Source organism: Anomaloglossus baeobatrachus, chromosome 2 (assembly GCF_048569485.1).
Source record: "Anomaloglossus baeobatrachus isolate aAnoBae1 chromosome 2, aAnoBae1.hap1, whole genome shotgun sequence".
NCBI lineage: Eukaryota > Metazoa > Chordata > Amphibia > Anura > Aromobatidae > Anomaloglossus > Anomaloglossus baeobatrachus.
The window spans coordinates 566,202,355-566,220,379 of NC_134354.1; positions in this window are offsets into that span (position 1 = coordinate 566,202,355).

Genomic DNA, 18,025 nt, shown 5'->3' on the forward strand with positions numbered 1-18,025 from the left:
CCACTCGTAATGCAGCAAAAAACATTAAAATGAATGCTGTCTGAAACAAACAAGTCTCAAACTCATTCTTACATACAAAGTTCAAGACCTCCCATAACCGATATAATAAATCAATGGATATAGGTCTTCTTGTATCCGGCTGAAAATTCAATCTTTTCAGCCCTTTCATCACTTGCACAATTGAGAACAAACCGCTCAAAGGCTTACTGCCACTAAGCTTCAGAAAAAAGGAAATACCCGCTATCAATTTTGCCAATGAAGCATAAGTGACACCAGCCTCAAGCAGTTCATTAACAAATTGCATTGCTGACACAGAATTAGTCACATACGGATTAATATTGTTCAGAGCACAAAATTTTGTCCATTTAACCCATGCCGATGCATACCCCTTCCATGTACTATGCGCCACTGAATTTTGAATAACCATGGGAATCAGTCCCATAAAACCTGCCAAAGATGCGGTGGGCAGGCTGTATTGTCTTGATCTGCCTCTGGGCACACCCGATGAAACTCCTCCCACTGCTGGCGAGAAAGAGAGTCAGCCATGACATTAGACTTACCCTCAAATACTTCGCTTTCATCCAAATATTGAATTTAAGACAGCATAACACTATCTGTCTTAAAATCCTGACAGTCCACCGACACTTGGACCCCAATGTATTAACACTAAATACAACACCCTGATTATCTGAAAACAACAATATCCTCTTGTTTGCTAGAACACTACCCCAAAGCACTAGAGCCACTAAAACTGGAAATAATTCCAATACTAAAATATTCTTGGTAACACCTTGTCGAACCCAAGACTCATGCCACAACTCCGCTGACCAATGATTACCCAACAATACTCCATAACCAACACCTCCGGCTGCGTCAGAAAATAAAGATAACGCATCTGACGACTGAAATTCATCCTGCCAACAATTAATCCCATTGAAATTCTCCAAAAATTCCAACCAAACAACTAAATCATCTTTCATATGCTTCGTCACTCTAATATGACACCTATTAGATTTAACCCCTTTTGTTGCATCATACAAGCTCCTGGAAAAAACTCTTCCCATTGGAATGATTCTCAAACTAAAATTCAACAATCCTAGCAGAGACTGCAACGTTTTCAATGTCACTTTTTCCTTTCCAAGCAGCTCCAACACCCGCTCTTTCAATTTCACAATCTTCTCTATTGGTAAACTGCATTCCATTTTTGTAGAATCAATCAAAATACCCAAAAATTCTAAACTAGTACAAGGAAAGACTGTTTTTTCCTCTGCTAACGGGATACCAAAGAGACCACTCATTGCCATAAATTTAAAAAGCAGCTCTTGACAACACGTCGAACCAGCCTTTACCACAAATAAAAAATCATCAAGATAATGAACAATTCCCCCTATAGGTAACTCAAACTCAACCACCCATTGTAGGAAAGACGAAAAAGCCTCAAAATAATAACACGACAGGGAGAAACCCATAGGGAGACAACGATCAAAATAAAAATAACCATCAAAAGAAAAACCTAAAGAACTAAAACCATCAGGATCCACAGGTAACAACCTAAATGCCGATTTAATATCTGATTTTGCCAACAGAGCATCCCTACCAAACCTCCTCACTAAATCAACCGCCATATCAAATGACGCATATTTCACTGAGGCCACCGATGAATCAACCTCGTCATTTAAAGAAAAACCACTTGGGTAAGAAAGATGATGGATAAGCCGAAATGTACCCAATTCCTTCTTTGGCACCAAGCCCAATGGAGACACTCTAAAATTGACAAATGGTGGCCCTTCAAAGGGACCTGCTACTCTACCGGCTTCAACCTCCTTTGCAATTTTATCCCTCACTATGTCCCTATTCTCATTAACTGAACGCAAATTTTCAAACATTAAACAACCAACCCCATTAAACCTTGGCACCGGAAAACCTGACTTAAAACCATTCAAAACAACATTACGCTTCTCCCTGTCTGGAAACATTTCTAACCATGGCAGCATGTTTTCCCACTTCACTGGCGTCACTGCTTTTAGAAATGTGTTCTTTAGTGTTATGCACCTGCTGTGTAGATTGGGATTGTTTCTTAAAACATTTTGACATGGAGTGTGCTCCGCCGCAAAACGAACACTCGTGCCGAAAACGACAATTGTTTAACCAGCGACAAGCGGATTCGTTAAAGGCAAAACACACTCCCTTCCTAATTGTCTGATTAGATGTTTGTCTCAATCCAACATTCCTTTGTGGAAGCATTAGATTGAGCCAAAGCCCAACATCCTTTACACCCCATGTTAAACTATGATGAATTGCTATTTTTTGACGAAAAGATTCATCATAATTTAACCAGGCCAAACCGCCAAAGTTACGGTATGCCTCCAATATTATATCTAAGTGCTGGAAAAGTCCGCTGCACAGCTCCGGACGTTTTTCACCTAGAACAGCAGCATAAATGGCAAACGCTTGCACCCAATTATTAAAAGATTTGTACACCTTCCTACCCTCCAAATCCTGTTTCTCATCTCTTTTATCTGATTTATGCTGCTGTTCTCTAGTACAAGGCAACAGGGAGAACAAATCAATGAACTCCCTGTTCCATATTTTTTCTTTCAAGGAGACACTCAAATGGAAACCTAAAGGAGAGATTTCACAAGTAAGTGTCTCCTTAAAACAAGTATCCGCTACACCCGAGGGTCTGTCCTTACGTAAGGCAGACACCTCAGATGCTTTTTTAGTACAAACCCTATTCTGCAATACATGACATACAGCTATATTCACTAATTCCCTAAACTCAATAGCATCAAAACTCGCATTTGACACATTAGACATTGTATGGGTGTTCTTACCCTTTCCATCTGTCGGCAAGCCACGGACCTCTTCACCCCTATTCACACTGGGGGCCGCGTCCAGGATCACCGGTTCTTCCTCCACGATCTGCTGCCGCCCTGTGTCCGACCGGCTATCGCTCACCGCTGTTGCAGGCGCACTGCCTGCCCAGACCCTGAGCGCCGCCGCTGCCCCAGAAAGGCTCTTTTGCATGGGCAGCGGCGCGACACTCTGGTCTCTGCAGCGGCCGCGTTCGCTGGTCGCCGCCATCTTCTTCCGGTCCGCGCTGCTTGATGACGTCGCACTTCCTGTTGACACGCCGACCGTCGCTTTTCCATGACGACTCTGTTCACGCGATGCGTTGTCCTGATCTCGCCGCCTCCCAGACGTCTTCCTGCTTGTCGTCTTCCTCGCTGGCAGCGGCGGAGGTGAGTAAACATCCCGACGGCTTCTTTTCTTCCGCAGGTTCTTGCTAGTAGCCGAATCCATACGCGGCGCGACCTCCTCTTCTTCGCTCGCTTCATCCATCGCCGCTGTTTCATTCACTTCAGGCTCGGGTAACGGTGCCGCAGTAGAGAGGCACGCCCGCAGCCAGTCTTCTCCGCCTTCTTCCCCCGCTCTCCGCACCAGCTCCTGCAGCATTTCTTCCATGCTTCTTGCTTCAGTCAGCTGGAACTGCACAGCTGACCCACGGACACTGCCTTAAATATAATTCAAATTCCCGCACTTTTTACATTCAGCCAATCAGGACCTAGAAAAACCCAAGCGCGCAACAGCTGGACAAAACCAGTTTATTCCAGCTGTCCGTGTTACCAGGTAGATTACTCCATATTATGAAATCATCAAATTAACCCTTAATGAACCGATACATAAAAAAGCTATATACCGGATGCCTGTGCGACCATGGAAAACCCACTGCTATCCGCTGTGTGGGTTTTTAACATTATAATGTGTCTGTGTATGTCAGTGATTCTGGTACGTTTTAAAAAAAGCACAAACGTCCCAGAATCACTGACGTGTGAAAGGGGCCTTAAGCATACTGCCAGAGCTACAATGGAATGGTTTAATTAAAGCATATTCATGTGTGTGAATGACCCCGTCAAAGTCCACACCTAATTCCCATTGAGAATCTGTGGCAAGACTTGAAAATTGCTGTTCACAGAAGCTCTCCATCCAATCTCACTGAGCTAGAGTTAATTTGCAAAGAAAAATGAACAAAAATTTCAGTCTATAAATGTGAAAGCTTGTACAGACATACCCCTAAGGTCTTGCAGCATTCATTGAGGGAAAATATGGTCCTACAAAGTATTGATTCAAAGGTTGAATACAAATGCAAGTCACAATTTTCCCATTTATATTTGTAAAATATTTTGAAAACCATGTATAATTTCCTTTACACTTCAGAAAAACTTTCTATTTTGTGTTGGTATGCAGTGGGTGAGCAGACCCCCTGCAAAAGGGAGCATAGTTAACCCGGAAATGTTATTAATAAAAATGTTTTATTTGTATGTGCATGTGTATTGTGTTAGGGTACCCCTAGTGGCCGGGTGGGACGGCTGTCACCACAGTGGGGAGGAGGAGCCGGCAGAGACAAGGGGAGGAGAGAGCAAGGGTGTGAGGAAAAGATTAGATCAAGGGAGCAGTCGTCTCGGGGACAGGAGCGGAGCAGCAGAGCCGGGGCAGAGTGTGGGAGCTGGAAATCAGGGAAGCCGGTGAGAAAAGGAGCGGGCGGAACCTCATAGTGTGAAGCAGTCCGGTGTGGGTCCGGGCTGTGGGTAGCCAGAAGTGGGAGCCGGGCGAAGTGGAGTAGTCAGGCACATCCCCACTGGAGGGGACGCAAGGACAGGCTTCCCCCAGCTAAGAAAGCGTATCATCACCTTTATTGCTTTGTTTGGGACTTTGTGAAGAATAAAAGAATGTTTGTTCATTGCATTGAACCCTGCCTGAAGAGTGTTTGTGCGCCGGATAACATCTTCATCACCACCACACTCTGCCCCACCAAGTCATCTCCTGTCCCCATAGTGACGGTGGAACCAGGGGTAAGCCTGATTGCAAGGGCCACGACTACAAGGCCAGAGGCACCCCTGGCACCCCGTTACATGTGGCGTAGTCGGCAGGATCCGAGTCCCCTGCCGGGGACCCAGGAGGCTGGAGATCGGGTCGTGCCTGAAGCACAGGATCCGGACCGTGATACAGGATTTCCAGTCCCGTGGTGGGAAGAGAACCTAGTACCCGTAGCGTTGGACCGGGTACAAGATGGCGGCAAGGAGGCCGTTATCTGTGAGGAAGAAAAGGCGCGGAAAATTGGCGCCGAAAGAAGAGCCTGGGGCTGGCCGGTGCCGAAGAGAAAGCATGGAGTACTCCGCCCAAAGAGGGGAGGCGCCAGCTCCAGGGCATGGAAGAAGAAGAAAAAGAAGTACCTCAGCGGAGGAGTCAAGATGATGCGTGAGGCTGGGGGTGGGGTCCGTTTAAGAGCGGGAAACGAAGACCCGCCTCCACTCTTCCCAGTCTCAGCGTCGACACCACCGCCATCTCGGGCAGAGACGCCATCACCCCCAAGAGGAGCTGCAGCAGCTGTGCCGGTGGAGCCGCCTTTCGCCCCTGTGTCTTTCAGGCGAATCCGCCGCCAGCCGGGACAATCTCTGGGGGCCTATATCCAGGCTCAAGCAGAGGAGGAGAACTGGGCACACTGGTGGCCGTCCAGAGGAGGAGAACTGGGCACACTGGTGGCCGTCCAGAGGAGGAGAGCTGCGCACACTGGTGGCCGTCCAGAGGAGGAGAGCTGTGCACACTGGTGGCCGTCCAGAGGAGGAGAACTGGGCACACTGGTGGCCGTCCAGGGAATGGAAGAGGGCCTGGCCCCCAGAGTAAGTCACCACTGCTGATCTGTTGTTTAAGTCCGGCGCCGTTTAGCCAGCAGAAGTTCTTTTAAAGTTTTACGGGCCGTTGCCCCATTCTGTGTGTTTGTACGGGCAGTCGCCCCATCTAAGACCGGGAGCGCTGTTGCCAAGCCTCCGGGCGCCCATCTAAGACCGGGAGCGCTGTTGAGCCTCCGGGCGCAAGTTGAAAGAAGGACCGGGAGCGCTGCAGAAACCGCCGGGCGCGGGACTGGTGCCCTCTGTGTGAGTGCTGCGCCTATTGTGGACGGTATTGCAGACTTTACGTGCTTCTGTGTGTTTTAAGTAAGAGCCGTGCCGGGAGGCTCGGGTTTTAAGAGGGGAGGTATGCAGTGGGTGAGCAGACCCCCTGCAAAAGGGAGCATAGTTAACCCGGAAATGTTATTAATAAAAATGTTTTATTTGTATGTGCATGTGTATTGTGTTAGGGTACCCCTAGTGGCCGGGTGGGACGGCTGTCACCACAGTGGGGAGGAGGAGCCGGCAGAGACAAGGGGAGGAGAGAGCAAGGGTGTGAGGAAAAGATTAGATCAAGGGAGCAGTCGTCTCGGGGACAGGAGCGGAGCAGCAGAGCCGGGGCAGAGTGTGGGAGCTGGAAATCAGGGAAGCCGGTGAGAAAAGGAGCGGGCGGAACCTCATAGTGTGAAGCAGTCCGGTGTGGGTCCGGGCTGTGGGTAGCCAGAAGTGGGAGCCGGGCGAAGTGGAGTAGTCAGGCACATCCCCACTGGAGGGGACGCAAGGACAGGCTTCCCCCAGCTAAGAAAGCGTATCATCACCTTTATTGCTTTGTTTGGGACTTTGTGCATTGAACCCTGCCTGAAGAGTGTTTGTGCGCCGGATAACATCTTCATCACCACCACACTCTGCCCCACCAAGTCATCTCCTGTCCCCATAGTGACGGTGGAACCAGGGGTAAGCCTGATTGCAAGGGCCACGACTACAAGGCCAGAGGCACCCCTGGCACCCCGTTACAGGTATATGAAATGAAATCCCAATAAAATACATTTAAACTTGTCGGTGTACCATGAGAAAATGTAGAAACGTTCACGGGGTATAAATACTTTTTCACGATATTATATATCTGATATTTACTCACTTATATAGCACCATTATATAGCACTTTACATACATCAATAACACTGTCCCCATTGGGGCTCACAAATCTAAATTCCATATCATTAAGCATTAATGAAAACCGTCACAAACACAGGGAGAACATACAAACTTCTAGCAGATGTTGTCCTTGGTGGGATTTCAACCCAAGACCCAGTGCTGCAAACACACACACACACACACACACACACACACACACACAGACACACACACACACACACACACACACACACACACACACACTATACATGTATATACATACACAGTATGTATATATATATTGTGAGGTAGCACGGTCGGCTGCGTAGCAGAAGACATGGGATCCAGGCATGAAGGTTCACAGCACACGGTTTAATGTCCAAACAAAAGTCCACAACAATATACATGTGCCTCTCCAGCAGAGAGCTCAGGGAGTTCTGTTCACTCCCCCACACCCGGCACACCTGCCCTTGTTCCTGATTCTATTTAACCCTTCCTTCAGCCTGTAGGGAAACAGCATTAACCCTAGAGTGGATTTACTTTCTATCATGGAGTGAGCACAACCGGGGCGAGACATACCGGCCATCATAGATAACCCCGGTCACAGTCTCACAATATATATATATATATAAATATAAACACACACATATATTTATATATGTACCGTATACATATATATATATTATATATATAAATATAGTCTATATATAAATATACTGCTCAAAAAAATAAGGGGACCACCTAAACGACAGAATGGTACTTTAGTGTTCCCTTTATTTTTTTGAGCAGTATATACAGTATATATACAGTACAGACCAAATGTTTGGACACACCTTCTCATTCAAACAGTTTTCTTTATTTTCAGGACTCTGAAAATTGTAGATTCACATTGAAGGCATCAAATCTATGAATTAAAACATGTGGAATGAAATACTTAAAGTGTGAAACAACTGAAAATATGTCTTATATTCTAGGTTCTTCAAAGTAGCCACCTTTTGCTTTGATTATTGCTTTGCACACTCTTGGTATTCTCTTGAGCTTCAAGATGTAGTCACCGGAAATGGTTTTCTAACATTCTTGAAGGAGTTCCCAGAGATGTTTAGCACTTGTTGGCCCTTTTGCCTTCACTCTGCGGTCCAGCTCACCCCAAACAATCTCGATTGGGTTCAGGTCTGGTGACTGTGGAGACCAGGTTATCTGGCGTAGCACCCCATCACTCTCCTTCTTAGTCAAATAGCCCTTACACAGCCTGGAGGTGTGTTTGGGGTCATTGTCCTGTTGAAAAATAAATGATGGTCCAACTAAACGCAAACCGGATGGAATAGCACGCCGCTGCAAGATGCTGTGGTAGCCATGCTGGTTCTGTATGCCATCAATTTTGAATAAATCCCCAACAGTGTCACCAGCAAAGCACCCCCACACCATCACACCTCCTCCTCCATGCTTCATGGTGGGAACCAGCCATGTAAAGGCCATCCGTTGACCTTTTCTACGTTTGTGAACCCAGCCCCACCCAATAGCCAGTCCACATTATACGCATATATAGCCTGGGTCTCAGCTTCCCATACACGGTAAGTTTTTTTAACTGCATGAGAGGACAAACACTAGCTAGGGACCCCAACGTAGAGAAATACTTTGGCGTAGTGTTGGGGCTCTGTTGCATTGATCAATTCAATAGCTAAATTTCTCTTTATTCATATGTTCATGGCAGCAATGCAGATTCCATTTTTCATATTTTCATTCTTACATATAGCTATTGGATTTTTCATGTCAGTATTCACACAGCAGTTTCTGCTTTTCATATATTCCCGTTACATAGTTACTGGTGTGGTGTGCATACCTTCTCTCCATATAATACACCTTTTCTACAATGACACGGTGGTTGGATACAAAGATCTCAAATTTGGACTCATCAGACCAAAGCACAGATTTCCACTGGTCTAATGTCCATTTCTTGTGTTCTTTAGCCCAAACAAGTCTCTTCTGCTTGTTGCCTGTCCTTAGCAGTGGTTTCCTAGCAGCTATTTTACCATGAAGGCCTGCTGCACAAAGTCTCCTCTTAACAGTTGTACTAGAGATGAGAAGGTGTGTCCAAACGTTTGGTCTGTACTGTATGTATATATATTTATGTACTGTATGTATTATTATTATTATTTATTTTTATAGCGCCATTTATTCCATGGCGCTTTACAGTGAAAGAGGGTATACATACAACAATCATTAACAGTACATAACAGACTGGTATAGGAGGAGAGAGGACCCTGCCCGCGAGGGCTCACAGTCCATAGGGAATGGGTGATGGTACAATAGGTAAGGACAGAGCTGGTTGTGCAGTGGTGTACTGGACTGAGGGTTATTGTAGGTTGTAGGCTTGTTGGAAGAGATGGGTCTTGAGGTTCATCTTGAAGCTGTCCACGGTAGGGGAGAGTCTGATATGCTGTGGTAGAGCGTTCCAGAGTATGGGGGAGGCACGGGAGAAATCTTATACGCGATTGTGGGAAGAGGAGATAAGAGAGGAGTAGAGAAGGAGATCTTGTGAGGATCTGAGGTTGCGTGCGGGTAGGTACCGGGAGACTAGGTCACAGATGTGAGGAGACAGGTTGTGGATGGCTTTGTATGTCATGGTTAATGTTTTGAACTGGAGTCGTTGGGCGATGGGAAGCCAGTGAAGGGATTGGCAGAGTGGTGAGGCTGGGGAATAGCGAGGGGAGATGTGGATTAAGTGGGCCGCAGAGTTTAGGATAGATTGGAGGGGTGCAAGAGTGTTGGAAGGGAGGCCAGAGAGCAGGAGGTTGCAGTAGTCGAGACAGGAGATGATGAGGGCATGCACTAATGTTTTTGCTGAATCTTGGTTAAGGAAAGCACGGATCCGGGAGATATTTTTGAGTTGTAGTCTGGATGAGGTGAAGAGGGCTTGGATGTGTGGCTTGAAGGATAGAGCAGAGTCGAGGGTTACTCCAAGGCAACAAGCTTGTGAGACTGGGGAGAGTGAGCAACCATCAAGTTTGATGGAAAGGCTTCTTGGAGGGGATGAGTGATGAGGAGGAAAGACAATGAATTCTGTTTTGTCAATGTTAAGCTTTAGGAATCGCGCAGAGAAGGATGAAATAGCAGACAGACATTGTGGAATTTTGGTTAGTAGAGAGTTAATGTCAGGTCCAGAGAGGTAGATCTGCGTATCATCAGCGTAGAGATGATACTGAAAGCCGTGGGACTCTATGAGCTGTCCCAGGCTGAAGGTGTAGATGGAGAACAGCAGGGGTCCAAGAACTGAGCCTTGATGTACACCGACAGATAGGGGACGAGATGAGGAAGTGGTGTGAGAATGGGAGACGCTGAAAGTTCGGTTGGTTAGGTATGAGGAGATCCAAGATAGGGCCAAGTCTGTGATGCCCAGAGATGAGAGAATCTGTAGTAGGAGGGAATGGTCTACTGTGTCGAAGGCAGAGGACAGGTCCAGGAGGAGGAGGATAGAGTAGTGTCGCTTGGCTTTGGTGGTTAGTAGATCATTTGTGACTTTGGTTAGGGCAGTTTCAGTAGAGTGATGAGGTCGGAAGCCAGATTGTAGCCGGTCAAAGAGGGAGCAGGAGGAGAGGTATGAGGACAATTCAAGATGGACATGCTCTTCCAGTAGTTTTGAGGCATAGGGGAGAAGGGATATGGAGCGATAGTTTGACACAGAGGATGGGTCAAGGGAGGGCTTTTTGAGAATGGGTGTAATGGAGGCATGTTTAAAGCATGAGGGGAATACACCACTTGTTAGTGATAGGTTGAAGAGATGGGTTAGGGCTGGGATGAGGACTGCGGTAATGTTGGGGATGAAGTGCGATGGGAGCGGGTCAAGTGCACAGGTGGTTAGATGTGATCTTGAGAGTAGAGTGGAAAGATTGTTTTCTGTCATGGTGGAGAAGCTGGATTAGGAGGACGAGGGCTGAGTGGCGATGATGAGGGGCTGTGGTGATTGTGGGCCAAAGCTTGCTCTGATGTTGTCAATCTTCTGCTTGAAGAAAGAGGCAAAGTCTTCAGCTGAGATGAGAGGAGAGGGAGGTGGTGCTGGAGGACGGAGGAGAGAATTGAAAGTGTTGAATAGCTGTTTAGGGTTGTGAGAGAGAGAGGATATGAGGGATGAGAAGTAGGTTTGTTTTGCAGCAGTGAGTGTGGACTTGAAGGTGGTGAGGGACTCTTTATATGCAATGAAGTGGTCAGTGGAATGTGACTTCTTCCATCTGCGCTCAGCAATTCTGGAAGCCCGTCTCAGTTGTTTAGTCTGACTCGTGTGCCAGGGTTGCCTGTTGATTGTGCGGGTTTTGGTGTGTGTGAGGGGGGCAGCTGATTCGAGAGCTACAGAGATTGTAGTGTTGTATAAAGTTGCAGTAGCATCTACGTCGTGTAAAAAAGCAATGTCTGTGAGAAAAAGAAGGAACTGTGAAAGTGCGTGGAAATCATATTTCTGCGAGGGTGTGAAAGTTTGTGGAGTGGGGGTTGCGTACTTGGAGAAGAGAGGGAAGAGAATGTGAGTAGGTTGTGGTCAGACAGGGGAAGAGGTGAGTTAGAGAGGTTAGATAGGGAACAGAGGCGAGTAAAGATGAGGTCCAGCGTGTGGCCATCTTTGTGAGTAGCTGCAGAAGACCATTGGGTGAGGCCGAAGGAGGAAGCGAGTGTTAGAAGTTTGGAGACAGATGAGTGGGAAGTGTCAATGGGGATATTGAAATCACCCATGATGATGGTGGGGATGTCGGTGGAAAGGAAGTGTAGTAGCCAGGTGGTGAAATGGTCAAAAAAGGCAGTGGCTGGCCCTGGAGGGCGGTAAATGACAGCCAGTTGAAGGTTGTAGGGGGCGTAGATGCGTATGGAGTGCACCTCAAAAGAGGGAAGAGTAACAGAGGGTGGCAGTGGAATTGGTGTAAAGCAGCATTGGTTGGACAGGAGCAAACCAACTCCTCCACCATGCTTGTTACTGGGGCGGGGGTGCGTGAGAGAGTTGGAGACCACCATAAGAAAGTGCAGCAGGAGAGGCTGTGTCAGAGGGGGTGAGCCAGGTTTCTGTGATGGCAAGAATGGAAAGTTTATTAGTGATGAAAAGATCATGAATGTAGGATAGTTTGTTGCAGACAGAGCGAGCGTTCCATAGAGCTCCTGTTAGTGGGACTGGGTGAGAGGGTACTAGGTGGATGGGTATGAGGTTAGAGAGGTTGCGGAAATTTGTGATGGGTTGTGGATGAGGGTTTGAAGTGACAATAGGGATGTGGTGAGGAGGACCAGGATTTGGAGCGATATCCCCAGCAGTGAGGAGAAGCAGTGAGAGTGTTAGTAGGTGGGAGCAGGAGAGGCCATAAGATGGTCGTGTGTGTCTGGAGACACAAGGTGAAATGTGGAGGAAAATATGTGAGGGGAAGGTGAGATGGGTGGGGAGGATGGAGGGAGAGATGAATAGTTCATTACTGGGTTTAGGGATCAGAGGGGGCAGTATAAAGTGAAGTATTATAGAGGAGAAAGTAAAGAAAAACACAAACATTGTTTACAGTGACTATGTTTCCAGTTACCTTCCGGCTCAATTCTGGCTTAATTCAATGCAGCATACTTATATGGTGCATACTTCTATAGGTGCAGACGAAAAGTCTATGTGCAGACTTTTAGGTGCTCCATTATATACATATACAAGTACAGTCAGCTGTTAAGGGGTGGGGTGCAACAAGAACCTCTTGGTCACTCAATCAAAGAAAAAGACAGATGCAGCATCACATAGGCAGAGTAAACAAAGGTCATAAAAGGAGGTTGGGGAACTGGGGGGGGGAGAGGTCACAGTGAGATGTTGGAGCATGCCAGGGATATATTGAAGCAAAGAGAGAACAGGTCAGATATTTTCGGAAAGTAGAGTGGATGGTTTAACATACCAGGTAATAGCACACACAGCAGATGAAAGGGGAAATCAGTTCATAGGAAAGTAGATATATATATATTTTTTTTTTGATGGAACAACACTGAAAATATGACACTTTGATACTATGTAAAGTAGTCATTGTACATCTTATGTAACAGTGTAAATTTGGTGTGCCTGCTAAATAACTCAACACACAGCCATTACTGCTGGCAACAAAAGTGAGTACACTCCTACTTGAAAATGGACAAATCGTGCCCAATTTGCCATTTTCCCTCCCTGGTGTCATGTGACTTATTAGTGTTACAAGCCCTCATATGTGAATGGGGATCAGGTGAGTTACATTTGGTGTCATCGCTCACACACTCTTATACTGGTTACTGTAAGTTCAACATGGCACCTCATGGCAAAGAATTCTCTGAGGATCTGAAATAAGAATTGTTTCTCTACATAAAGATGTAAAGATGGCTTAGGCTCTAAGAAGATTGTCAGCATCCTGAATGTGAGCTGCAGTACAGTGGCCAAGACCATACAGTGGTATAACAAGACAGGTTCCACACAGAACAGGCCTTGACATGTTCAACCAAAGAAGTTGAGTGCACATGCTCAACTTCATATTAGGATATTGTCTTTTAAAATAGACATATGAGTCCTGCAGGTATTGCTGCAGAGGTTACAGGGTGGCATGGGAGGGGAGAGGGGGTCAGCCTGTCAGTATTCAGACCATATGCTAAGCACTGCATCAAGTGGCTGTTGTCCCAGAAGGAGACTATCACTGCCTTACTAAAGAAACTTGGGGTAAAGGTGATGGACTGACCAAGCATTTCTCCAGACCTGTTCCCTATTGAGCATCTGTGGCGCATCCTCAAATGAAAAGTGGAAGAGTGCAAGGTATCTGAAATCCACTGCGCCGTGATGTCATCATGGAGCAGAGGAAGAGGATCCAGTGGCTACTTTGAAGCTCTAGTGAACTCCATGCCCAAGACAGTTAAGGCAGTGCTTGAAAATAATAGTGGCCACCTAAAATATTGATATTTTGAGTACAATTTGGCTTTTTTTCATTTGAGTGTATTCACTTTTGCTGCCAGAGGTTTGAACATTAATGTCTGTCTGTTGTGTTATTTAGATGGCACACCAAATTTACACTATTATACAAGTTGTACATGGACTACTTTACATTGTATCTTCAGTGTTGACCCATGAAAAGATATAATAAAATATTTATAAAAATGTGTGGGGTGTATTCACTTTTACAATATACTGTGTGTATATATATATATATATATATATATATATATATATATACATATACATATATATATATATATATATATATATTTATTTGTTTGTTTGCTTGTGTAAATAATTTAAACAGACAATGAGCTTGTTGTTTTTCTATGATGCCGCAAAAACATTTTGGTTGCAAAGTGGGAAAGGGCTCATGTTGATGTCTGTGAAACTTAGTCTGAGCACAGGTCATAATGCATGTGACGCACCCACCGGGGCCTGGGGAGACTCGTTACCGGGCCGTGGTTCTTCTGTTGCTGAGATACCGTGGTGGGTAGGCCCGGTAAAGATAAAGGGGATGTTGATGATTGATTTGTGATGCCACCTGTGGTATGCGGCAAGTTGGGTGCCGCCGCTGGGGATAGGGACTTATGGGGCAGCTGGTGATGCAGATGGGATGGTATAGCTCTCCACAGGTAAAGCTGGGCCCCAGGGCGGATGGAGGTGGTAGTAGTAGTCTATAATGGTGGGGGTTGAAGGGCAGGAAGCACAGGTAAATAACAGAGCCACACAGAGATGTAGTCTCAAGATCTTTACTCACTGTAGCCAGTTCCAAGGTAACACACTCGCTAGTCACCACCTTTGGAGTGCCGTGATTCATCGTGATGGGCTCCAGCCGATTCGGGGTAGTTTGGAGGTCGAGTCCGGTCTACCTTTTTAAAGTGTACCCTTTCCTGGTCAAATCCTGCTCTTGCTTCTCCCTCCTGCTTGCGCCTTTGCTCACTGAACCCTGTATCAGTGCCCGTGAATCCTGTGGGGTGGCGTGAAGCTCTATCCCTTTGGTCCTTGAGGGTCACCTTCTAGTGAATTTGTGTGCGGTGGTAGCTTTGGTGCGTTCAGTCTCTTCAGCCGCTGATTTTGTTAGCGAAGCCCGTAGGTTATACTCCCCTAGCCTAGGGACCAGTCCCCGTGTTGCAGCCAAGTCCTTCCACCGATAGATTATATGTGGAACAAAGCCACGGGAGGACATTGTACTTCCCGTAGTCTCTAGGACCCCTTCTGTCTGTGCCCGGGCCAAGCGGTACCAGCTCCAGACCGCGGGTCTTAACTCCTCCACTGCTCCTCTGACTGAAACTAAACACTTCACACTATGTTCCCACTTGTACCGTTGTGTTCCCACTCCAAAGACTCCAATCCCCCAGCCTGGCTTCAGGTATAATCACGCCATTGCCATGTCTGATGAGGTGTTTCTGAGCCTGGGTGTTGTGCTTTTGTCTGAATCGGTGTTGACCTCCTCCTTACCCAGGATGAAATACCACACCTCTGGCTAAGGTACAGAACTTCTGTGGCGACTAAAGCCTTCGGCGCACCACACATGGACTGTCCATGAGTTTCCTGACCTACGAAAGCTTCATAGGAATTTGTGAGACTGTCAAGTTCGGGTAGAGAAACCAATGGACATCCATCTGCATGAGTTCTACCAGTTCAAGATAAGTCAATGTAATTTCATCAAATGTCATGGCGCACTGTGTGTTTAAGGATTTGCTCGCATGTGCGTATAAAACCGCTGAGTGCAATCTGATAAAAAAAATTGCATTCCACTTAAACCAATGCTATTCAGTGAGCTATCCCTCAGCTGTAATCGAGCAGAGGAAAAAATTGCAGCATGCTGCATATACTCGATGAGACTTGCCAATGCAAGAGTATGGGTGTGGAAAAAAAAATGGACAACACATGGACCATCTCAAAGGGAAAAAAAACTAATATAAACATATAGCTAGATGATAGAAAGATATTACATGGTTGAATTGATAGACTGCAGTCTACAGATTTTTATGCTTGTTTAAATAATATTAAAAAACTATGTTTGATCTTTCCTATTTTTGATAACCAGGAAAGGTAAAACAGACAACTTCAAGCTGATATTACAAGGCTGGGAAGATCCATGGTTATTGGGCCTTTCCCAGCCTATAAATATCAGCCATCAGCTGCGCCAGAAGTGGTAGTTTACATTAGATACATCAATTCTTGCACTTCGCCTCGGCTCTTCCCGAATTCCATGGTGAGGTGGCCATTGAGCTAATGGTATTTGAGGTTCATGTCAATTGTGATTTGTCCCAAAACACAGCTGGCATCAAACCTTGGTGTTAGTAATGGCGAGTTATCTATCAGACACCCCCATTACTAGTCCAGTAAGTAAAAAGAAAAAAAACCCACACAAAAATACTCTATTTTTTGGTTTCATAAGATGCACCGGATTATAAGACGCACCCCAAATTCAGAGCAAAAAACGGTGGAAAAAAATCGGGTCTTGTAATCCGGTGGTGTCTTACCAGAGGAGGTGGCAGCGGTGGTGGAGCGGGGTCACAGGAGGCAGAGGCTGTCGGTGTCCCACATGCTGGGGCACCTGTGCTGGTGCTAAGGCTTGGGCTACGGCGGTGACTGTGGGTGGTGAGGGCTTCAAAGAAATGGCGCACGGAGTCAGCATGCACGCCGATTGAGCTCTCGGCTTAAAGGCAAGCCAAGATCTCATCTGCTCAAGCGCCACCTCCGGGCGCCATTTTATTCAAGTCCACTGATGGAGATCAATGGGCCAGAGGCAGCACGTACGCAGATGAGATCTTGAGCCGAGAGCTCCATCTGTGCACGTGCCGACTCCAGGTGCCATTATTTGCAGTCCTCATTGCTCCAGCACCACCTGCCGCAGCTTCAGCACTAGCCACTGCAGACCCTGCACAGCCATCTCAGACCCCACACAGCCGCCACAGCACCAGCCACCACAGACCACGCACAGTTGCCACAGATCCCACACAGCCGCCGCACACCACGCACAGCCGCAGCAGCACCGGCCCAGCCACCGCAGTATTCCCCCGGCCTCCTGCAACCCCTCCCCACCACCCCAAGTAAGCTACATTCAGATAATAAGACACACCCCTCACTTTCCTCCCAAATTTTTGGGAGGAAAAGTGCGTCTTATAATTCGAAAAATACGGTAGTTTATTTTAAAAAACACTCCCCCACTTTGTCCCTGGTTCACCAATTTATTTATTTAAAAAAAAACCTGGCAGGTCTGACGTGATCCAGGGAATCCGACGTAGTTCACAGAGGAAAACATGATAAACATAAAAGAAATAAAACCAAGACTCCCTTGCTTATTCTTTTTAAAAAATAAAGAATTTTTGTCAGTGTGTTTTTTCCTTTTTTACTTACTGGGTTAGTACTGGGAGTACTGATACTCTGATAGATACCTCTCCATTACTAATACCGAGGCTTATTGTCAGCTGTGTTTTTGGACAACTCACAGCTAACATCAATCCCAAATACCATTACCCAAATTGCCACCGCAGCAGGGCGATTGGGAAGAGCTGAGGCAAACCGCTAGAATTGGCGCATCTAATGTGATGCACTATTTCTAGGGTGGCTGCAGGCTGGTATTTTTAGGCTGGGAAAGGTCAAATAACCATGAACCTTCCCAGCCTGATAATATCAATGTATCAGTCCTCACTTGTGTGCTTTACCTTTGTTGGTTATCAAACATAGGGGGGACCCCACATTGTTTTTAAATTAGTCATTTATTAGGTTAACAAAGCATAAAAAGCTTTAGAATAAACAACATGAAAGGCACTAAAGTGGGGAAGTTTCCAATTATAAGGGGGGTTGGGAAATTATAAATATGGAGGGTATCTATTATCTATCACTCATATACAGTATCTAATATCTATCATCTATATTTATTCTGATTGCTTTATTATTTTTGTCAAATAGCTTTTAAGTTTACGTACAGTATGTATGTAAAAGATAATATTATAAATGCCTCGTATACGGATTGCATATGCTGCTACGTATGTTATACGGATGCTAGGCAAGGAACAAGAAAATTGCATACTCGCATAGCATTCGCATGACATATAGAATGACATACACATGTCACTCACCAGCATTTCTGGCTAAGAATCGAAGTGATTATACAGTATATACGCAGATGTGAGGCTGGATTTACACATTGCATATTTGGTGTACATTTTTTGCACAAATATTCAGGCCATAAAACTAGAAGTATTTTACAGTCCCAACAAAATGGATGAGTTTTAATTTAATCTCATTCACACGCTGAATT